Here is a 21,479-nt window from a genome sequence, read left to right as displayed (position 1 = left end):
TTTTGTTTTCCGCTGCGTAACTGGATCGTTTACTAACAGGATGTACTAGCCCGTGCTTAGATTGAAATAAGGTGGGAGGAAGACGAAGTTCACAAGGCCAAACAAAACTCCTACAATGATCACCGATCTCGTCGCTCTGACAAACGCCATGACACAGGGTCAGTTGAGCTGTACACAGTAAGAAGGGCTCTAACATGTGATAACAAGCGACAACTAGGGTGTTGCTTGGCTCGGTCCAATGAGGGTACCTCTAACACATCCAACAAATATAGGATACCTGATTACTACATAAACATAAAACCAATGGAAGTGGTAGCCGTGATGAAGGAGATGAGGAATGTAGTCAAATGGCCGGCCAAACTGAAACATGCCAGAGCAAAGCAAGACACCACCAAATGGTGTGAATATCATGGGGACCATGGCCATGTCATCGCCAACTGTATCGCCCTTCACCTCGAGGTTATTGAACTGCTAAAAAGGGGTGACCTTCATGACTTCCTATCAGATAAAGGGAAAAACACTATGGCAAACAAGGGCCGCCAAATCATACCCCCACAAAAAGTCCCACCTACAAACAAACTATGGGTGTTTTTTCAAGCGGATCAGAAGTAAGTAGGGTGAGCTACTCCTCAGCAAGGTACCACACCCGAGTCGTAACCAACCTATAGATCCATCATTATGTGTTTTCCTTATGGAAAATGACTAACTTGACCATAGAGTTCATGGACAACGAAGCTGCAACACTTCTAAATCCCCATCATGACGCATTTGTGATCACCCTCCAGATCGCCAACATCATTGTCAGAAGAATCCTGGTAGTCCCCGACTCCTCGGCTAACATCATGTTTCTTGAAGCATTTAAGGTCATGGGACTAAACGAATCCAACATCAACCACCGCCCGACTCTCCTCATGGGATTCAATTAGGAACAAAAGTATACCATCGGAGAGATAACTCTTCTGGTATATGCTGAAGGGATCAAAACCACCTTCATGATACTAGACGACCCCTCCCCTTACAACGTAATCCTCGACCGACCTTGGATTCATGGCATATGGGTTGTCCCTTCCGCCTGATGCATGTTTTCTACAACATGCAAAATGTAGCAAGTATACTAATCGCTCAAGTAATAAAGTGATGAGTGAGTATTGTTCCCACGAGGACTGCTAGCTAAGCACTAAGTATCCTACTGTTCTCAAGTTGGAGCAATCGATTTCTTTTGGATTAACGGGATCGAATTTAAAAATAAAAACTAAATCTGAAATTACTAACTTAAAACTTTAACTATGAATGCGAGATGAAAAATACAGATAAATTCAATTCAATTAAAACGGGTAGGGTTTTGACTTCATTTGGCCTTTATGGGTTAAACCTAAAAATTAAGCTAAATTCATATTCATATGCATTGGTTGTAAATGGAATTCACTAAGGTGTTAAACATACCTTCTCAGGCTATGTTTTCCTATTCTTCCTTATTAACCTTCCGCACCCAACAATTTGAAAGTTAACAATTCCAAACTCATTAAGCATAAGAATCCTACAATGATTTCATTTGAATCTATCTCTAGCATCCAATACTACAATGGTGATTACCCAAGAAGCCTAACATGATTCATTTCTCAATCTCATGATGTTCATCACATAAAGCATTAAAACTCAGAGCAAACACACAATCAAAGCATAATCATATGAACATAAAACAATCAATCACTTAACCTATTCAAATCCGAATTACAATCAAAACCCTAACCCAAAATGGGTTAGTTCATAGCTAAATCAACACAACAAATAAGAAAAACGATAATATTCAAGTTCAACATAATGAAAAGTAAGAGAAAGGACAAGAAATCTCCCTAAATGATGAATCCCCTGGTTCAAAATCGAATCTTCACCCTTCTAATCTGTAAATCGTTCCAAAATTAATCAAAGAAAATGTAAAAGCTGCTAACCCTACTTCCTAGACGACCCTGGATAAAAAGGCTAAGTGTTTCTTTTATACCTCACCCAAATTCCCCAGAAAAACACGCACAAAGTAAAACTGTGCGTTTTACAAAACTGGAATTTACGACTGTCACTGTGGTGAAGAAGAAATTTTGCCGCGGTGAAGAGAGAAGCAGACATGTTTCGTGACTGGCGTACTTCACCGCGGCAAAGCTTCTTGAAAAGTTCTGAAATTACAGAACCGCCACTCTGCTTGCATCTTCGCTTGATTCTTCGATCCTCGGTGCTCTCCCTTAGGAACAAGCTTCATAGTGCTTTATCCTGCTTCATAACTCTCCTAACTTCTGAGATCCGCTTACTTCTGAGTCCAGAATTTCCAATTTTGTCCTTATTTGCTCAAAATGTCCATTTTAAACTGAAACACGAAATGTAAAGAATTAAGCAACAATTCTGGTCAAAATGAACTAGAAAGTACCTGAAATCTGACTAAAAAGTCTAAAGAAAATAGTATAATCCACGGATTATCAAATACCCCCAAACTAAAGATATGCTCGTCCCCGAGCATATGGTACAAACTCACGAAACAAAAACAACAAACAAACGAACAAAAACACGAAACACACATACAACAAAACTGAAAAATGAACAAGCACAAACAAGACTCAAACTCAACAAACGAATTGCCTAGAAATTACACAAGTCTCAAAAGTTGTTGAAAAATTATTATCAGGAAATATTCAACACTCCAAGAAGTTATAAGCTATATCGACTGTCTTCCTCAATCGGTCCGCCAAGTAGGTGATCCCCACTTCATTCCACATTCCAACTTCCTGGACTATTTTATGCAAAAATGTAAAGTTTATCAAATGGTGGCAGACTCCATAAGCCTAAATATCGAACTACTTTCCACTAATAAGGACTAGACAAAGATAAGAATCAAAAGGTCTTTAAAAGCTTGTAACGTTAGGCTCGAGTAGTGGGTTCCAAGAAAAAGGATAGGAATAACAAAGTAAGAAAACTCGGTTTTCCTAATGCAAAAACCAACATCAAATCGAACTCCACTTCTTCTCAACCACCTATTGAAATGTCCACAAATTCACAACCCTCAAACGTGTATTTTTCTTATTCCGGAAACCATAAATGCGGGGGAATTTCATTTAAGGTGTATGTGGCGTTGTTATACCAGAGGTCGCCAAGTACTGCTAGGCAGTTTTTAAGGTGAGTTTTGGTTTCCAGCCGGTATACCCTTAAACTAGGCAGAATTCGTTTTTTTTTTCTTCTTTACACATAGCAACAATTCCATTGAATTGAGGTGACTACCTCTTTTGTTTTTATTTCTCTTCTCCCAACCCCCAAACTATTCTTTTGGCTTATTCGTACAACTCTTTCGTTTGCATTAGGACCGAATTCTCCTAAGGGTACGATAAAGTGTTTAGGGTATAAGGATCGGACAATTTTGTTGTTTTCCAAGAAAAATAAAGCAATAAAATTCATACAGCTTAAATGGGTGACTAGGGACAATTTCATTCGTGGATTGGCTAGAAAGGCTCAAACGTTTCGAAAAAAATGCCTAAATCATCTTCTCAACCATGTCTAATCCTAGAATTTCGCCTCAAGCACTTCTCTACTAGGTTCTAGAGTCCACCAACATTATCAAACTTCACCTAACCACATAAAATGAATCTAAGCATGCCGAAATAAATGAAAATTGTGGCTGAACCACTCAACAAACCTCAATCAAAATCCAGTCAATAAACATAAACTTGAAGCAATGCTTAACATTTCTCAATAGTAAAATTGCAACAACCCTATTCTCATCATTGATTTATACAATTCATCATTGGCAAAAACAATCAAACTAAAGAATTTTTTTTTTCCATTTAAGGTGTATGTGGCGTTGTTATACTAGAGGTTGCCAAGTACTGCTAGGCAGTTTTTAAGGTGGGTTCTGGTTTCCAGCCAATATACCCTTAAACTAGGTTTTATTTCTATTTCCTACCCCCAAACTAAACATGACATTGTCCCCAATGTTCCATTATGCATAAATCAGGAATAGAAAATCAAAATAACAAAGGTACGAGAAAGCTCCCTGGTTAATCCGTGAAGTGTCGCTCCACAATGCACACTTGGTCTCGGATTTTCATCACCCAGAATCTATCAAAACGATTGAAACTGTGGTGTCCCTTGTGTTAGCACAAATTCACAAACTAACTTGAAAATATTACAACATAATCTCGTCCTTTTAACAACTACAAATCAAAAGAAACAACTAAAACAACTAAACAAATCCAAAACAGAAATAAAACTAAGTTTAATGTTTAAAATGAACAACAAAATCGAAAAAAAACAAATAACCGTAAAGACAAACAAAAACAGGTGCTCCGACTCATTCTTCTTCTTCCTCTTCATCCTCATCTTCTTCTGACTCGGAGCCCATCCACTCATCCGAATCCTAGTCAGCCCATTGGAAAGCTGAAGTGTCAACCTTGAGCTCGTTGAAGCTGCTCTTTTGCATGTCAAACATCATCTGGGCTTGATCAACCAACCAATCCTGTCGTTTTCCCATCCGTTTCATCATATCCATCATCTGCTGCATCATCTCTTTCTGTGTTGCTGTGGAGCTGGAAGATGTGGCAAGGCTTGTGTGGTTCTCTGCCTTTTTGCCCCTGCTCTTGGTTGGGTAGCTTCTGGACGGTCAAGGTGCTTCCTATAATACTTTGAGTCTAGAACTGGGGTAGCATGAATACGGTACTCATCATCCTGAACCTCAACTCCAGCTCTAAGGCACAAGACTGTGATGAGATGTGGGAAACCGTAACTTGTTCGCCTTGGTTTGGCAGCCTACTAAATGTTGTTCCAGATCATGTCTCCCACATCGATACTCTTCCCTATGGCAATACAGTAAAGCAATACTACTTTCTCGTGAGTAACGGTACTGTAGTGCGATTCTGACATCAATCTCGCACTAACAAAGTATTGCCACAGTCGAGCCATCGGTATCAACTGAGTTCCCTTGATGGTCTTTTTCTGTTTTTTCGACACTGCCCAATCTACATTCGGTTTTGCAATGACTGGAAGGATGATACTGTCCTAAAACCGTGATCTCTTAAACTGTACGTACTCATCCTGATCAAGGTTAGTCAGGTTAAAGAACTGATTGATCACCCTTTCCGTAAATAGCACATCAGCCCTTCTCACAAAACCTGTACCTTCCTGACAATCCGGGAGATTGGCATAGAACTCCCTCACTAACGGTTCTACAGCCAGTTGTGCAGGAGCACTCATAAACAACTCCCAATGTCTCCTTCTACTCCAGTCCAAGGATTGACTCGTGGTCAATCCACGCTTAGGAATAATACCTTTATCTCTCCTTTGGATGGCCCCTTCATACCTTTTATAGGCCTCCTCACTTACAAAGCGGCTGTCCACTTTCTTTCCTTTGCCCTTACCCTTGTATGGATGCTTAATTTTGGCAGGCATTGTTCAAAATTAAAGTTCACTCAAAAATTATATCCCAACAATTCAAACCTAGTTGTTTTACACAATCAATTCAATCCTGCAAAAACAAACCACACTTCCAAAAATTCGCACTTTACCCCCCAAACTTCAAATTTTCAATTTCACACAAACACTCCAATATTTCAAAACCCACACTCCTCACAATCACCCAATGCACGAACTACCCGTCCTCTAACAAAATCAATGCTCAAAATCATCAAAATTCCTCAACCGCAACAAAAATTTTCAGATCTACTAGCTAAAACTTGAAATTGTGTGATAAAAAGGTTAGGGAACTTGAGATCTTACCAAGATGAAGGAGTATTCGCCACCAATTGAACCAAAAACAGCCCAGATTGAAAAGCCCCAAATTTTTGATCCAAAAATTTTCGTGAAATTTTCGGGAAAATTGTTGTTGAAATGGGTTGTTTTGGTGTTTGGGAAGGTTAGGGAGTAAGAAATTTGGTTGGAACAGCACTAGAAAGGCAAAAGATTGAATTTTGAAAATTTTTCTCTCATCTGAATATGAAGAGTCACGTGAAGAATGAAAAAGAAAAGTGGGTATTTATAGAAAAGTACCGTCGCTGCAGCGAAAAACAAGCTTTGCGCGGCGACGTTCTTCATTCATGAACCCTAAGAAAACCCAGGTTTCGCAGCGGCAAAGAAAAATTCTTCGCCGGGGCGAAAACATATAGAGGCAACTCGCTTTGGCGAAGAAGTTTTGTTCGCTGCGGCGAAAATGCCTTAGAAAATTTTCAAAAATTTCATCCTACAATCTTCGCCGCGGTGAAGACAATTCCTTCGCCGGGGTGAAAACTTCCAGGAGCTCACACAATTTTCAGGTTGCTTCACCCCGGCGAAGTCTGGGACTTTCACACCATATTTTTCTACACTTTTCTTTGCTGCGGCGAAGAATACTTCTTCACCCCGGCGAAGTCTGGAGCATTTTAATTCCTTTCTTTAGTTGAAAACTTCACCTGAAACACCCAAAAACACACACATTAAAATTCATAAGAACTCATAATGAAATTAAACAAATTCAAACAACCAAAATGAAATACAAAAGTTAAAAACACTTGGGTTGCCTCCCAAGTAGCGCTTGTTTATAGTCAGAAGCTTGACTTTCTCAATCCTTCAAGTCGGGATGTCCAGCCGGATTGGGATGGATTTGTAACTCAGCATCCCATCTATGTAGGGCTTCAATCTCTGTCCATTTACCGTGAAGGTGCCCTTTTCTTCACGTGACACTTCCACTGCTCCGTATGGGTGAATTCTTGTCACTGTGAATGGTCCGGACCATCTAGACTTAAGTTTTTCAGGAAAAAGCCTAAATCTAGAATTGAACAACAACACCTTCTGTCCTACTTCAAAATCCTTCCTCCGGATATGCTTGTCATGCCACCTTTTTGTCTTCTCCTTATAAATCTAGGCATTTTAATATGCTTCGAGACGAAACTCGTTGAGTTCGTTCAAAGTCAGCATCCTCTCTTCTCTAGCAACTTTCAAGTCCATGTTTAGCTGCTTGACTGCCCAGTACACTTTATGCTCGAGTTCTACCGGTAAGTGGCATGCCTTCCCATAAACCATCCTAAATGGAGACATAACAATCGGAGTCTTAAAAGCGGTTTGGTAGGCCCATAATGCATCATCCAGTCTCCTTGACCAATCTTTCCTAGATGCATTAACTGTCTTTTCCAAAATCCCCTTGAGTTCTCTATTTGACAGTTCCACTTGCCCGCTCGTTTGTGGATGGCAAGGTGTTGCAACTCTATGTGTCACTCCATACTTACTCAACAGTGCATCCATTTGCCTATTACAAAAGTGAGATCCTCCATCACTAATGACTGCCCGTGGTACCCCAAACCTTGAGAAAATATTCTTTCTCACAAACTTAATAACTACCCTAGCATCATTAGTCGGCAATGCAACTACTTCAACCCACTTCGACACGTAATCTACCGCTACCAAGATGAATGTGTTCCCAAAAGAATTTGGGAATGGACCCATAAAATCAATCCTCCACACATCAAAAAGGTTAACCACCAGGATGTTGTTCAACGACATCTCATCTTTTTTTGAAATATTACCTACCCGTTGACATTGATCGCACTCCTAAATCATCCAGAAAAAATCCTTAAAGAGGGTTGGCCAATAAAAACCCGATTGTAAAACTTTGGCTGCTGTCCTAGCTCCTCCAAAATGGCCACCTACTTCCCTCTCATGGCAATGCCATGGGATGCTTTCCATCTCCTCCTCCGGGACACATCTCCGTATCATTTGATCAGCATAGTGTCTGTATAGAAATGACTCTTCCCAAAAGTAGTACTTCACATTTGAGAAAAATTTTCTCTTTTGTTGGTACGTCATACCACTTGGGAGCACCCTTGATTACAAGTAGTTTGCAAAATCTGTATACCATGGTGCTTCTTCCACTCTCATCAACTTCTCATCCGGAAGTGTTTCACTTATTGGCATTTCCTCCCCAGTTCCCTTGATTGGTCTCTCAATTCTCGACAAGTGATCAGCCACCACATTTTCTGACCTCTTCTTATCTCGAATTTCCAACTCGAACTCCTAAAGTAGTAAGATCCATCTTATCATCCGAGGTTTTGCTTCTTGCTTTGCCAATAGGTGCTTGAGTGCTGAATGATCCGTGTAGACGATCACCTTTGCACCTAACAAATATGAACAAAACTTGTAAAAAGCAAAAACTACAGCCAGCAATTCTTTTTTAGTAGTGGTGTAATTCAATTGTGCATCAACGAGTGTTTTGCTAGCATACTGAATTACATGCAAAACTTTATTTTTCCTCTGTCCTAAAACTACCCTTAAAGCAAAATCACTAGCATCACACATTAATTCAAAGGGCAGTCCCCAATCGGGAACTACAATAATAGGTGTAGATACTAATAATTATTTTAGAGTTAGAAAGGCATGCATGCAATCATCATTAAAGTCAAAAACAACATCTTTATTCAACAAATTGCAAAGGGGTTTAGAAATATTAGAAAAATCCTTGATGAAGTGTCTGTAAAACCCCGCATGCCCCAAGAAACTTCGGACTGCTTTGACATTTGATGGTGGTGGCAGCTTCTCAATCACTTCTGTCTTAGCTCGATCAACTTCTATTCCATCCTTTGAGATCCTATGCCCAAGCACTATTCCCTCTTGGACCATGAAGTGACATTTCTTCCAATTCAGCACCAAGTTCGTCTCCTTACATCGCTGCAAAATAAGAGAAAGATTAGTTAGATAGTTATCAAATGATGAACCAAAAACTGAGAAGTCATCCATGAAGACTTCTATAAACCGTTCCACCATGTCTTCGAAGATCGACATCATGCATCTTTGAAATGTTGCTGGTGCATTGCATAACCCAAAAGGCATCCTTCAGTAGGCAAAGGTGCCATAGGGGCAAGTGAAGGTCGTCTTCTCTTGATCTTCAGAAGCGATGGCAATCTGGTTATATCCTGAATACCCATCCAGGAAATAGTAATAGGCATGTCCTGCCAACCTCTCCAACATCTGATCAATGAAAGGTAGTGGAAAATGATCCTTCCTTGTTGCCTCATTCAATTTCCAGTAATCAATGCATACTCTCCAGCCCATTACCGTCCTCGTTGGTATCAACTCGTTACTCTCATTCTTTACCACTGTGATACCTCCCTTCTTCAGAACCACTTGTACCAGGCTCACCCATGGGCTATCGAAAATAGGATAAATAATCCCCGCATCTAAGAGTTTCACCACCCCTTTTCTCACCACTTCCTTCATCGAAGGATTCAATCTCCATTGTGGTTGCACTCTAGGCTTAATATCATCCTTCATGAGTATCTTATGCATGCAAAATGATGGCAAGATACCTCTAATGTCCGAAATGGTCCATCCAATTGCTAGTCTATGTTCCCTCAACACCCTAATCAATCGCTCTTCCTCTAATTCACTCAAACCTGAACTAATGATCACCAAGAAGGTTTCTGAGTCTCCAAGATAAACATATTTGAGGTGGGAAGGTAAAGGTTTCAATTCAAGTTTTGGAGGTTCTTCATTTTTTTCCTTCTCCTTCTCTCTGTCAAAATCAAACTCCTCAAATTCTACATCTTGACTGTCATCAATCGATTGAAGTGCTTCAACATCCTAGCACATTCATTACTAGCTGACTCATCTACCTCCACTATTTTTGATTTGTCTATACATGCTTTAGAGGTAATTGTGGGGTGTTTTCTTCAATAGCGTTTACAACAAATTTGTCCACCACATCGACACTAAAACATGAATCTGATTCAGCTAGAAACTTTATCGCCTCAAAGACATTGAAAGTTACTGTTTCATCTTGAATTCTCAACAGTAACTTTCCTTCCTACACATCAATAAGTGCTCTCCCCGTGGCCAAGAATGGTCGGCCCAAAATCAGAGGAATTTCCTTATCCTCTTCCATGTCCAACACCACAAAATCTGCTGGAAAAATTATCTTGTCCACCTTCACCAACACATCCTCTACTATCCCCCTTAGGTGTTTTATTGACCTATCCGCTAGTTGCAACGACATGGTCGTTGGCTTTACTTCACCAATTCCTAATCTCCTGAAAACAAAAAAGGGCATCAAATTAATACTAGCTCCTAGATCACATAAAACACGATCAAATGTAATATCCCCTATAATACAAGGAATAGTAAAACTCCCTGGATCTTTGAGCTTCGGGGGTAACTTTTTCTGGAGGATGGCACTACACTCCTCTGTGAGCATCACCGTTTCCTTATCTTCTAACTTCCTTTTGTTCAATAAGATTTCCTTAAGTAACTTCGCATAACTCAACATCTGTTGCAATGCATCTGCAAAAGGAATGTTAATATGCAATTTTTTAAAAATTTCAATAAACTTTGAAAATTGCTTATCCTGATTCTTTTTCTTCAATCTCTGAGGAAAAGGCACGGGTGGGGTGTGATGTGCCAACTCTGGTGGTATCTCGGGGAATGGAAATTTCTCCTTCTTCTTTGGCCTTTCTTCCTTCAAACCGCTAGGCTTCTCTTCTACTACAATCTCTTCATCAACTTCCTCATTAGAATCTTCCTTTCCAGTTTGTTCAACCTCCCTTCCAGCTTGCTCTACCTCTTCCAAAACTCTCCCACTTCTTAAAATTATGGCATTTGCTTGCTCACGTGGGTTGGTCACTATGTTGCTTGGTAAAGCACCCTGAGGTCTCTCATTTAGCTTCTCGGCCAATTGGCCTATCTGTATCTCAAGATTCTGAATGGATGCCCCTTGATTTCTAAAATTCTTCCTTGTCTCATTCATGAAACCCATGGTCTCCTGCATGAATTTTCCAAACATGTCTTCCAACTTTGTCACTCTTCCATCTCCCGGTTGACTATTCACCCCTGGTTAGTTGTTTGGCAATGTCCTTTGATTCCATTGATTATTTTGCTGGTTCTGATTGCCCCAACAGATTTGGATGATTTCTCCACCCTAGATTGTATGTGTTGGAGTATGGGTTGTTTGGTTGCCTTTGATTTCCTGCCAAGTAATTCACTTGCTCCGTTGATGAAGATGACGAAGCAAATGTGTTCCCAACTTGACGCTCACTGCTCACATGGTTTCCTACACAAAAATCACAAGTTAGTTGAGGTGCTTGAATAGAGTTTACCTGCATACTTCCCAACTATTTTTGAAGTGCCGTGATTGGGCTGAGATGGCTGTAAAGGCATCAACTTCATGAAGACCTGAAGATTTTCTTGGTGTTGCTCTTTCATTTGGTCTTTGATAGTTATTGCTTGCCAAAACCTCAAGCAACTCATCCTGAAGCTGCATCTACCATGGTTTGCACATTACCCATCAATCCATTGTAGAATGTTTGGACTTGAAGCCAAACTGGCAAACCATGGTGTGGACATTTCCTCATTAACTCCTTGTACCTCTCCCAAGCCTCATACAATGACTCGGATTCATCTTGTAGAAATGATGTGATACCATTTCTCAATTTTGCTGATTTTGCTGGAGGAAAGAACTTAGTAAGGAATTTATGTGCTAGATCATTCCAAGTTGTGATATTTCCTGGTGGTAGTGCTATTAACCACCCCTTGGCTTTACCCCCTAATGAGAATGGGAATAACCTCAACCTAATGGCATCATCCGACACTCCGTTCGACTTGAAGGTGTCACAAATTTCCAAGAAATTTGCAATATGCTGATTCAGATCTTCCTTCAAATCACCATTAAATCTAACCAACTGTTGGATTATCTGAATGATTGCTGGTTTAATCTTAAAGTTGTTAGCTTGCACCATAGGCCTAGTAATACTCGACCCACTGCCATTCACTGTGGGAACTGAAAATTCCCTTAGTGTCCTCTTTTCTGGTTCTGCCATTTCAACAACTATTTCTTCTGCTTCAACAACTATATCCTCTCTTTCTCTTCTCTCTCTGTTACGTCGTCTGACGGTTCTCTCAATCTCAAGGTCAACAGGAACCATTGGTTGATATCTTGCTCTTCGTATAAACTGCAAAAATAGAAATGAAGGAAAGTGAGATCACAACCAACTGAAAATTAAAAGCAAGAATAAAATAGATAATGATAAAAACAAAAATAAAAACTCCAATCTAGCTAACTATAGAAAGACTCGATGTTAACTTAAAACAGTCCCCGACAACGGTGCCAAAAACTTGATGCGTGTTTCCTACAACATGCAAAATGTAGCAAGTATACTAATCGCTCAAGTAATAAAATGATGAGTGAGCATCGTTCCCACAAGGACTGCTAGCTAAGCACTAAGTATCCTACTGTTCTCAAGTTGGAGCAATCGATTTCTTTTAGATTAACAGGATCGAATTTAAAAATAAAAACTAAATCTGAAATTACTAACTTAAAACTTTAACTATGAATGCGAGATGAAAAATACAGATAAATTCAATTCAATTAAAACGGGTAGGGTTTTGACTTCATTCGGACTTTATGGGTTAAACCTAAAAATTAAGCTAAATTCATATTCATATGCATTGGTTGTAAATCAAACTCACTAAGGTGTTAAACATACCTTCTCAGGCTATGTTTTCCTATTCTTCCTTATTAACCTTCCGCACCCAACAATTTGAAAGTTAACAATTCCAAACTCATTAAGCATAAGAATCCTACAATGATTTCATTGATTCTTGAATCTATCTCTAGCATCCAATACTACAATGGTGATTACCCAAGAAGCCTAACATGATTCATTTCTCAATCTCATGATGTTCATCACATAAAGCATTAAAACTCAGAGCAAACACACAATCAAAGCATAATCATATGAACATAAAACAATCAATCACTTAACCCATTCAAATCCGAATTACAATCAAAACCCTAACCCAAAATGGGTTAGTTCATAGCTAAATCAACACTACAAATAAGAAAAACAATAATATTCAAGTTCAACATAATGAAAAGTAAGAGAAAGGACAAGAAATCTTCCCAAATGATGAATCCCCTGGTTCAAAATCGAATCTTCACCCTTCTAATCTGTAAATCGCTCCAAAATTAATCAAAGAAAATGTAAAAGCTGCTAACCCCACTTCCTGGACGACCCTGGACAAAAAGGCTAAGTGTTTCTTTTATACCTCGCCCAAATTCCCCAGAAAAACACGCACAAAGTAAAACTGTGCGTTTTACAAAACTGGAATTCACAACTGTCACCGTGGTGAAGAAGAAATTTCTCCACGGCGAAGAGAGAAGTAGACATGTTTCGTGACTGGCGTACTTCATTGCGGCAAAGCTTCTTGAAAAGTTCTGAAATTACAGAACTACCACTCTGCTTGCATCTTCGCTTGATTCTTCGATCCTCGGTGCTCTCCCTTGGGAACAAGCTTCATAGTGCTTTATCCTGCTTCAGAACTCTCCCAACTTCTGAGATCCGCTTACTTCTGAGTCCAAAATTTCCAATTTTGTCCTTATTTGCTCAAAATGTCCATTTTAAACTGAAACACGAAATGTAAAGAATTAAGCAACAATTCAGGTCAAAATGAACTAGAAAGTACCTGAAATCCGACTAAAAAGTCTAATGAAAATAGTATAATCCACGGATTATCACTGCCTTCTACCAGACCATCCGATTCCCAACCAACTAGGGCATAAAAGAAATAAAAGGAGATTAGAAAGCCTCCAGAGATTGTTATCAGAATGCCTTCAAGACAAGGTAGGGAACCATGTAGCAATTACAGTCTCAGCTGGCTAGAGGAGTCGAACCAAACTAACCAGCCATGGAGGAGCTAGACGAGGTACAAATACATCCAAACCACCTAGACCAAAAGACGCAAGTTAGAGCCAAACTTTCACTTGACATCCGAGGAAAGCTCATCAACTTCCTCAAGGAGAACCAAGACTACCTTGTGAACTGACCGCTTTATGAGTTGGGTCATCCTACAAGTTAAGCTGAACTAGGTCCAACCCATTCACCCTCAACAGTCCACAATAGGGACCAAAGTCCCAGTTAATTTCCTCTCTGACAAGGTCCCAGATCTTACCCAAAGAGGAAAGCCTGAACCGATAAAGACAGGAAATCTAATCTCCTTCCAAAAGGAGAACTCCCCTATTAAGTAGGATTTAGAGTCCTACTATGATTCGAATCCCTTGTTTTCACTATATAAACAGAGGCAAATCCTCTCATTAGGAATTTAGAAATCACCTACAAGCTCCAGTATTCTCACCTCAAGCTCTTAGAATATTTCGATGACATTCTGGCATTACTAGAGTCCTCACAACCGCAAAGGCACCCTTTGTAGGTCTCCCAGATTGTCAGTGGCTTGCATCACAAGATTCTATCCTTACAATTATAATCGTAGATTTTACCATCTATGGTCTTTGAAAATAAAATAAAAAACCCTAACACAACTCAAAAGGAGTACAATTGGTCTTTGATAATAGTGAATATAATTCTCTCAAATTTCATCTCCATCACTATCCGTCATGTCTGTGTTTACAAATTTAACTCCTTCATTTTCCCTTTTCTATTTTCAAAGCCTATACCAAGGGTGATTGGTTCTAAATACCCTGCACTTTTTGAAGGAACTGAAACCAGAACCGACCAGCTCTGGTTCCTAGAAACCTAGAACTGGAACCTGAAACATAAGTTAGCTTTGAGTATCTAGGTTAATTTTATTTACCCCTCACTTTTTAAAAATGATTAATACACCCCCAATAGTTTACAGGAGTTAAAATTCATTTCCAATTCCTACCTAGGTACTCAAACATCGATTGTAATTCCTAGAAATAAATTGGAACTTGGAATTTTCGAGTCCAGTTCTGGTTCCTACAATACTAGAATCGAGAATTGTAACCAGGAATTCTCAATTCAAATTTTCCAGAACCAAAACCAGACCCTAATAGGGCTGGTTCCAGTTCTTACCCAGAATTAGAGGGTGGTTACCTGCCGGTTCCAACTCCACCCTTTAGCCATGCTCACCCCTAGCCTATACTACTAAAAGTGAAAAGTATTAACTATGTAACATAATATATTTTTTTTTCTTTGTTGATTTTATTTGAGCTTTTAGTTTTCATGTATGTCTTTGTCAACTGAATTTTTTTGCCTTAAAAGTTGTGCGAAAAAATTTGAAAAATAATTATGTTAAAGAAATACCTATTTTTAATAGCATATAAGTGTAATATAAACTTTGTAAACAATGACTAAAATGTAGAATCAGACGTTTACCACCAAGCCAAAAGCTATATAGTTAGCACCACTATCACACAATTATCAATTTACGCTTGGGAGGACTTGAACACTTGATCTCCCACATGGTTGCACCAAAGCTATAGCTATTAGTAAAGACACAACCTTATTTCCTTAAACCATCAATGCTTGCCCACAGTTTGAGGTGACTCGACCCACTAACCTCTACTATAAGAGGATGCTGACCTATCTAGCTAACATAAAGAACTTGGACAACTTGAGATGAATTAATAGAATAAAAACAAATAACCTTGCACAAAATATTAGATAAATTGGAAGAAATAATTGTTAGCATTTTTCATATTAATTATGTCTTACAATAATTTTGTGTTTGACTAATTTTCAACTTAAGTGTCTTCACAACAACCTCAATCTAGACAAAGTGATGATATTTATCACTTTATTTGGACAATTAGACATCAAAATAATAGAGAATATGATAACGAAGAGATGCATTTGCAATTTACCAACGGTAATATTAGATATATTATATTTTGTATCTCTAACTATTATTTATGTCATAACAAAAAATTCTTCAATTGATGCGAGAATCCACAACCCATTGCTTCCTCTGTTGGAAGGCATATAGTAGAGATCATTTCCATGCATTTAGCGGTGTGACCACAATTGTTTCTTTACCCTAGCTGAATTATAGCTTTTACTTGACCTGAAACCTTTTTTAAGTGAACCTCAAAGATATAAGTAGGTATAGGGAAAAAAAACCCAACGGGTCAAATGCCCACTTGTTTTTACTCGAATGGGTTAAATGGTAGCCAACCCATATTTGAAATAGGTAACTATGAGTTTCATTATTAGTATGGAGGGAAACGGGGTGGGCCTGATTTCTCATTTCCCGTCCCCGTCCCTGTTACCTAAACCCATTCCTTGTCCAAACTAGGGGAAAAATCCCTACGATATTTTTTTTATCATTCCCCGCACTATGGGAGAAAACTAACTAAAGTGAGAGACAATTTTTTTGTTCTTCATTTTGAGATCAAGTCTTGTGTTTCTCTATGTACCTTGCAATTCAATATTTCTGAGAAAAACAAAAAAAGAAAGAAAGGTTTTCAATGAAAATTCCAGAAGATGAGGATTTGTCATCTTGACATCCCTAAACTGTGTCATCACATAAGTACCAAGCTCCCCATAACAAGTAAGGCACTTAGTTTTGGCATCCTTCAATTTGCTTTCAGAAGCTTGTCAATTCCTGTAGCAGGAATCCTGCTAGTGAATCGAGAAGGTTCTTCCCACTAATTCTCTCTAAGAAGGAGAACTCGATGTTGAGAGAGGGAAAAAAGGAAGAAGTGAGAGTTGGAGGAAGGAAAAGCTAAACCAAAGTTGGCATGGAGGTGAGACTTTATAGGCGACTGTGGAGTGTGGAGTGTGGAGTGTGGAGGTGAGAGTAGGGTTAAATTGGCTATATATATGAAGGGTGTTTTTGTAATTATCAAAATATGTAAAGGTTATTTTGGTAATTTTATTAGGCTTTAAGTGGGGCAAGGCATGTACGGAGGGGAGACATCTATCCTAACCCTATCCCCGTTTTTGGGGAATAATTTTCCCCATCACCACTTATTTTGAGGAATAATATATATATATATACCTAGCAAAATGGGTTCGAACTCGCGGATTAGCCCATACCCGGTTAAATAATATAGGATATGGGTCTACATAATTGGGCCCTTTTTTTGGACCCGTACTTGGCCCTACTCGTTCTGTAAGCAGGTGGACTGGGTACACCTGTAGGTACCCTTTTTTTTTTTTAAAAAAAAAAAAATTATCCTAAATCCTAATTCCTTAAATCTAACTGCCCACCACTGCCGGCACCGACTTTGGCCATTTTGTTTTGATTTTGATGGATTTCTCACCAAAATCAAGGGAAATCAATACCCTAACCTTGATTGCTTTTTCCCTTGCCCGATCGACTGATTTTTTGGCTGAATTTGGCTATTTTTCCCAATTGTGTGAAACTTCATCTTAGACCTAATTTGGTCGTCCTCGACGTCGTTGGCCTTCACAATCACTACCACTAGCATCGTCGTCCTCCATTGAGCAAAACCTCTAAGGTTCTTGCCTTATTGATCCCTTCGTTTGGCACCCGTAGCCAAGTTAGAGTTTTTCCATTCTAAGCCAAATTTTGGCAGATTTCGATGGCCAAAATCACTCCCATCAAAACCCATAGACTCACTAATTTCCCCTCTACAAAACCCCCATAACCCTAACACCTGGTAACTCGTCGATTGCCACTCTCGACATCTCTACCTATCGTCACGTTTGGATTGCCTTTTTTGTTTGTTTTGTCTTCACTTTGACTAGATTTTGCTTTGTTAGATTATTCTTTGTTTGGTGATCACTTTTGGTTGTAATTTTGGGCTGCACAAACTACCAACAGCTATTGTTTGTTTTTCTCCTATCAATGCACACCAAGTGTTCAACAGTTTGCCCCAACTAGCTTGCTTGCTTCAAGCACCCGATCACCTGTCCATCCACCTGCCACCCCTCACCAAGCCTCACAAAAACTTTCTTTTAATCCCCCACCTTCTACCACTACCCATGAGCAACTCCCACTTTAAAATAAGTTCAATCAATGAATTTGCAATAGTTGATTGTGGGGGTGTGACTGTTGTTAGAGTTAGTACCCTTGAGCCAATCAATTATTGTAAAATTGACTATGTATTAAATGTTTATTATCAGTAAAAGGCATATTCTAATATATCGTGTAAATCATAGTTATATGTAATTATATATGTCCTTAGAATGGTAGAACCATGATGAAGCTATCAAGTGTTTCAAATCTTGATAGTGAGAACCCTAGATCGCATAAGGTGGCCATTCTAGAAACATCCATAGCCCTAGTATTATTTCAATCAAGGACACAGATAATACGGTAAGGCTATCGTAGCATTGAGCAACCCTATCGAAAGGTAGTGACTGATATCACTTGTCAAGGTTGTTTGCTGACAATTTGGTGCAATGCATGGGGGCTTGCTAGAGGCAAGTTCATTGAATAGACCCACCAGAGGATTCCATATGGATGGTAACCCCAGTGTCTATGGAATAAATCCTCTAACGAATGGTGGTGCATGTGATCCTTAGACTTGAGATCACTGAAGCGCCTTGTGCAACGATTGGTGTAGTTTAACGCTAGTCTAACGTAGAACTATTCAGAGCTATCAATACAATAGTGATTGGCTGCATCAAGGAGTTCATCAAGACTATGGTGGATCGACAAAAGATTCATCACTCTCGGGTACGAGAGAAGTTATCTCACAACGCAATTCAGTGAATGGCAATGACACTAAAGTTATGGCCACAGTGAGATTGAGCTGTTACTCAATCCAATTTATTATTCTGATCATTGATCCAGTAACTGAATACAAAGATATCGAGGATAACTAAGGTTGACACTATTTTTGTACCTCAGTCTCGATGAGATAAGAGATGATGAAAGGATTTGATTACACGGTAACCATATTGTTGATAGGTGGCTATTTCGCTAAATCTGAATCTATCGGGTGGCCATGATGCCTTGCTAGGGGCCAATCTTGGTTTGTGTTTGTTGGTCTACCTAATCAACCCATTTTGGCTTGTTTACCAAAACGGAGGTTTGAAACGGGCTAGATGGGATCTTAGTCTACTAGTAAAGCCAACGGGCTTTCCCGAGTTAATAGTGAGGGCTATTAGCTTAAGGAAAATAGTGGGAGTGTTTTTTATTATTAAATAATAATAATGAACATTATAAAGACTTTTACTTTTTTGCATTTGTAGATTCACCGAAAATGAGCAATATCAACCTGCTATTGATAATAGAAAAAGAAAACAAGATGGATGGATCTAATTTCTCGGATTGGTATCAAAATCTTCAAAATGTACTAAAGTCTGAAAAGAAATTATATATCCTTGATAAGCCTTATATGGATGAGATTGATCCTGATGCCACTCAGGAAGAAAATGATACCTACCAAAGGTTCCTTGATGATGTTGACACTATTCAATGCCTTATGTTAGCATTGATGACATATAATTTGCAAAAGTAGCATGAGAATATGGACACTATTGTCGTAATTGTGCACCTCAAGGAGCTTTTTGAAGGAAATGCTTGACATAAGAGGTATAAGGTGTTGAGTTCACTATTTAGGAGCCGCACGACTAAGGGAGCCCAAGTTGGCCCTCATGTGCTCAAAATGATTGAGTACATGGAGAGGCATGCGACTTTGGGGTTTGGGTTGGATGCATACTTACAAGTGGATTTAATTCTACAATCCCTACCTAATTCTTTTTCACCGTTCATAATTAATTTCAATATGAACATGATGGTGAAATACCTATCAAAGCTTATGAACATGCTGAGGACTGTAAAGCAGGACATGTAATGGTCCAAGCTTGTTTTACTAGTTGGTGCTAGTAAAGGGAAGGGTAAGGGCAAGGGAAAGGCCAAGGCTAATCCCAAGCCCAAGCCCAAAAGACAGGATGCTCTCAACCTTGAGAGTGGCGTTGGGAAGGGCGAGAAAGTAATCTGCTTCTATTATGGCAAACCTGGCCACTGGAGGAAGCACTCCAATTCACCTCTCCGTACACACCCCAACACAATGGAGTGTCTATGAGGAGGAATAGGACCTTACTTGATATGGTTAGGTCCATGATGAGTTTTAGTGATCTACCTGCGTCATTCTAGGGTTATGCCTGAGAGACTGTGACTCATGTACTAAACCATGTGCCATCAAAGTCTGTATATAAGACTCCATATGAACTATGGAATGGGTGAAAGCCTAATTTGTCTTATCTAAGGATTTGGGGTTGTGAAGCTTATGTCAAGAAATTGACTTTGAACAAGCTAGGACCGAAATCCAGAAAATGTATATTTGTGGGGTATCCTAAAGAGACCAAAGGATAATATTTCTACCACCTAAAAGAGCATAAAATTTTTGTTGCTCGTACTGGTGTCTTCTTAGAAAAGGAATTTTTTCTAAGAAGTATTAGTGGGAGAAAGGTAGAACTTGATGAAATTCTAGAACCACAAGATACATTAGACAAAGGACATGAAGATGTGCCCCGAGAAGTGGTTGAACATCGTGAGGAGGTTACTCCACAATTTGTGGATCAAAGTGAACCACCTCAAGTAGCACAAGAGCTACGTAGGTCTAGGAGAGTATGTCGTGAGCCCAAAAGATATGGTTTTTTCATGACTTAACATGGTGACGTACTGGTCTACCAAGACAATGAACCTAGAACCTATGAAGATGCTATATCGGATCCAAATTCCGTTAAATGGCTTGAAGTCATGAAATATGAGATGGACTCCATGTAATAGAACCAAGTATTGTTTCTGGTGGATCCACCTAAAGGGGTAAAACCCATAGGGTATAAATGGGTCTTCAAGAAGAAGACCGACATGGATGGAAGGTGCATACGTATAAGGCACAAATGGTTGCCATGTAAGAAATTGATCTGCCATATGCAACGGAAAACAAATATTCAATAGGTAAATCAATTACCTTTCTTTTCCGGAATTTCGAGTATAGATTATACCATTTACACCGCAACCCAAATTCACGTTACACGACTTTATGATGCTTTCACGCTGCAACAAAATTTTATTTCGCCACTGCTTAAATCGCTCAGTTGCACTATCACGTAATGTAATCATGCCGTAGCAAATTTTTATTTCGCCGTAACCTATTTGCATGTTCCAGTCACTCAACATTTCCCACGATTACGTCATGTATAAGTTTTATTTTGCTGTGCTGCATTTATGTATTCCAGGATTATGAAGCTCAATGTCGTCGCGTAAAAAAACTGTGCCGCAGCGCAAATCACAATTCCAGAATACTGTTCATGCGCACATAATATAAAATTGATCCAATGCCCCACTTGAGGTACGTAGCTAATGTTTCTCCTTTTTGTTCTTATTTGAGTCGGTTTATTAGTACTATTTGTTTGATTGGCCTTTGATTGAGTGGTATGTTGAATACTTGCCTTGAAATTGGTTGAAAATAGAAGAAGTTTAGTGTTCCAGGCTTCGCCGGGGCGAAGAAGAATCTTTGTCGCGGCGAAGAGGTGTTGAAGCTGGGGAAGCTGCTGGACAGTTTCACCGCGGTGACAAAAGCTTTTTCGCCGCGGCGATGGGCCGATCAAAATATTGGTTAAGTTTTAGATATTTTCTTCCCTAAGGGCAATTTGACCATTCTACCCCTAATTAGTGGGAAAAGTGGGGAGTAAAATGTAAGGATTTTGCTTGGAGAATATGTTCATATGGGGTTGTGTTTGTAATGAATCAAAGGGTATAGATGGAATTTCCAAGGAAGAGTAAGGGTAAAATGGGAATTCTTGTGCATAAAT

General features: G+C 39.2%; 1 non-coding gene across 1 annotated transcript; it reads left to right on the top strand.

Annotated features, from left to right (window-relative positions):
* Positions 1-11,313: 11,313 nt before the first annotated feature.
* LOC116122069 lies at positions 11,314-11,420 on the top strand. Its single transcript, XR_004126831.1, has one exon. It is a non-coding gene; the product is annotated as a small nucleolar RNA R71 (small nucleolar RNA).
* Positions 11,421-21,479: the final 10,059 nt, after the last annotated feature.

Source organism: Pistacia vera, unplaced genomic scaffold, assembly GCF_008641045.1.
Source record: "Pistacia vera cultivar Batoury unplaced genomic scaffold, PisVer_v2 Contig1306, whole genome shotgun sequence".
Classification (NCBI taxonomy): Eukaryota; Viridiplantae; Streptophyta; class Magnoliopsida; order Sapindales; family Anacardiaceae; genus Pistacia; species Pistacia vera.
The sequence above is the reverse complement of the archived record's forward strand: the minus strand, read 5'-3'. Positions and strand labels throughout refer to the sequence as shown.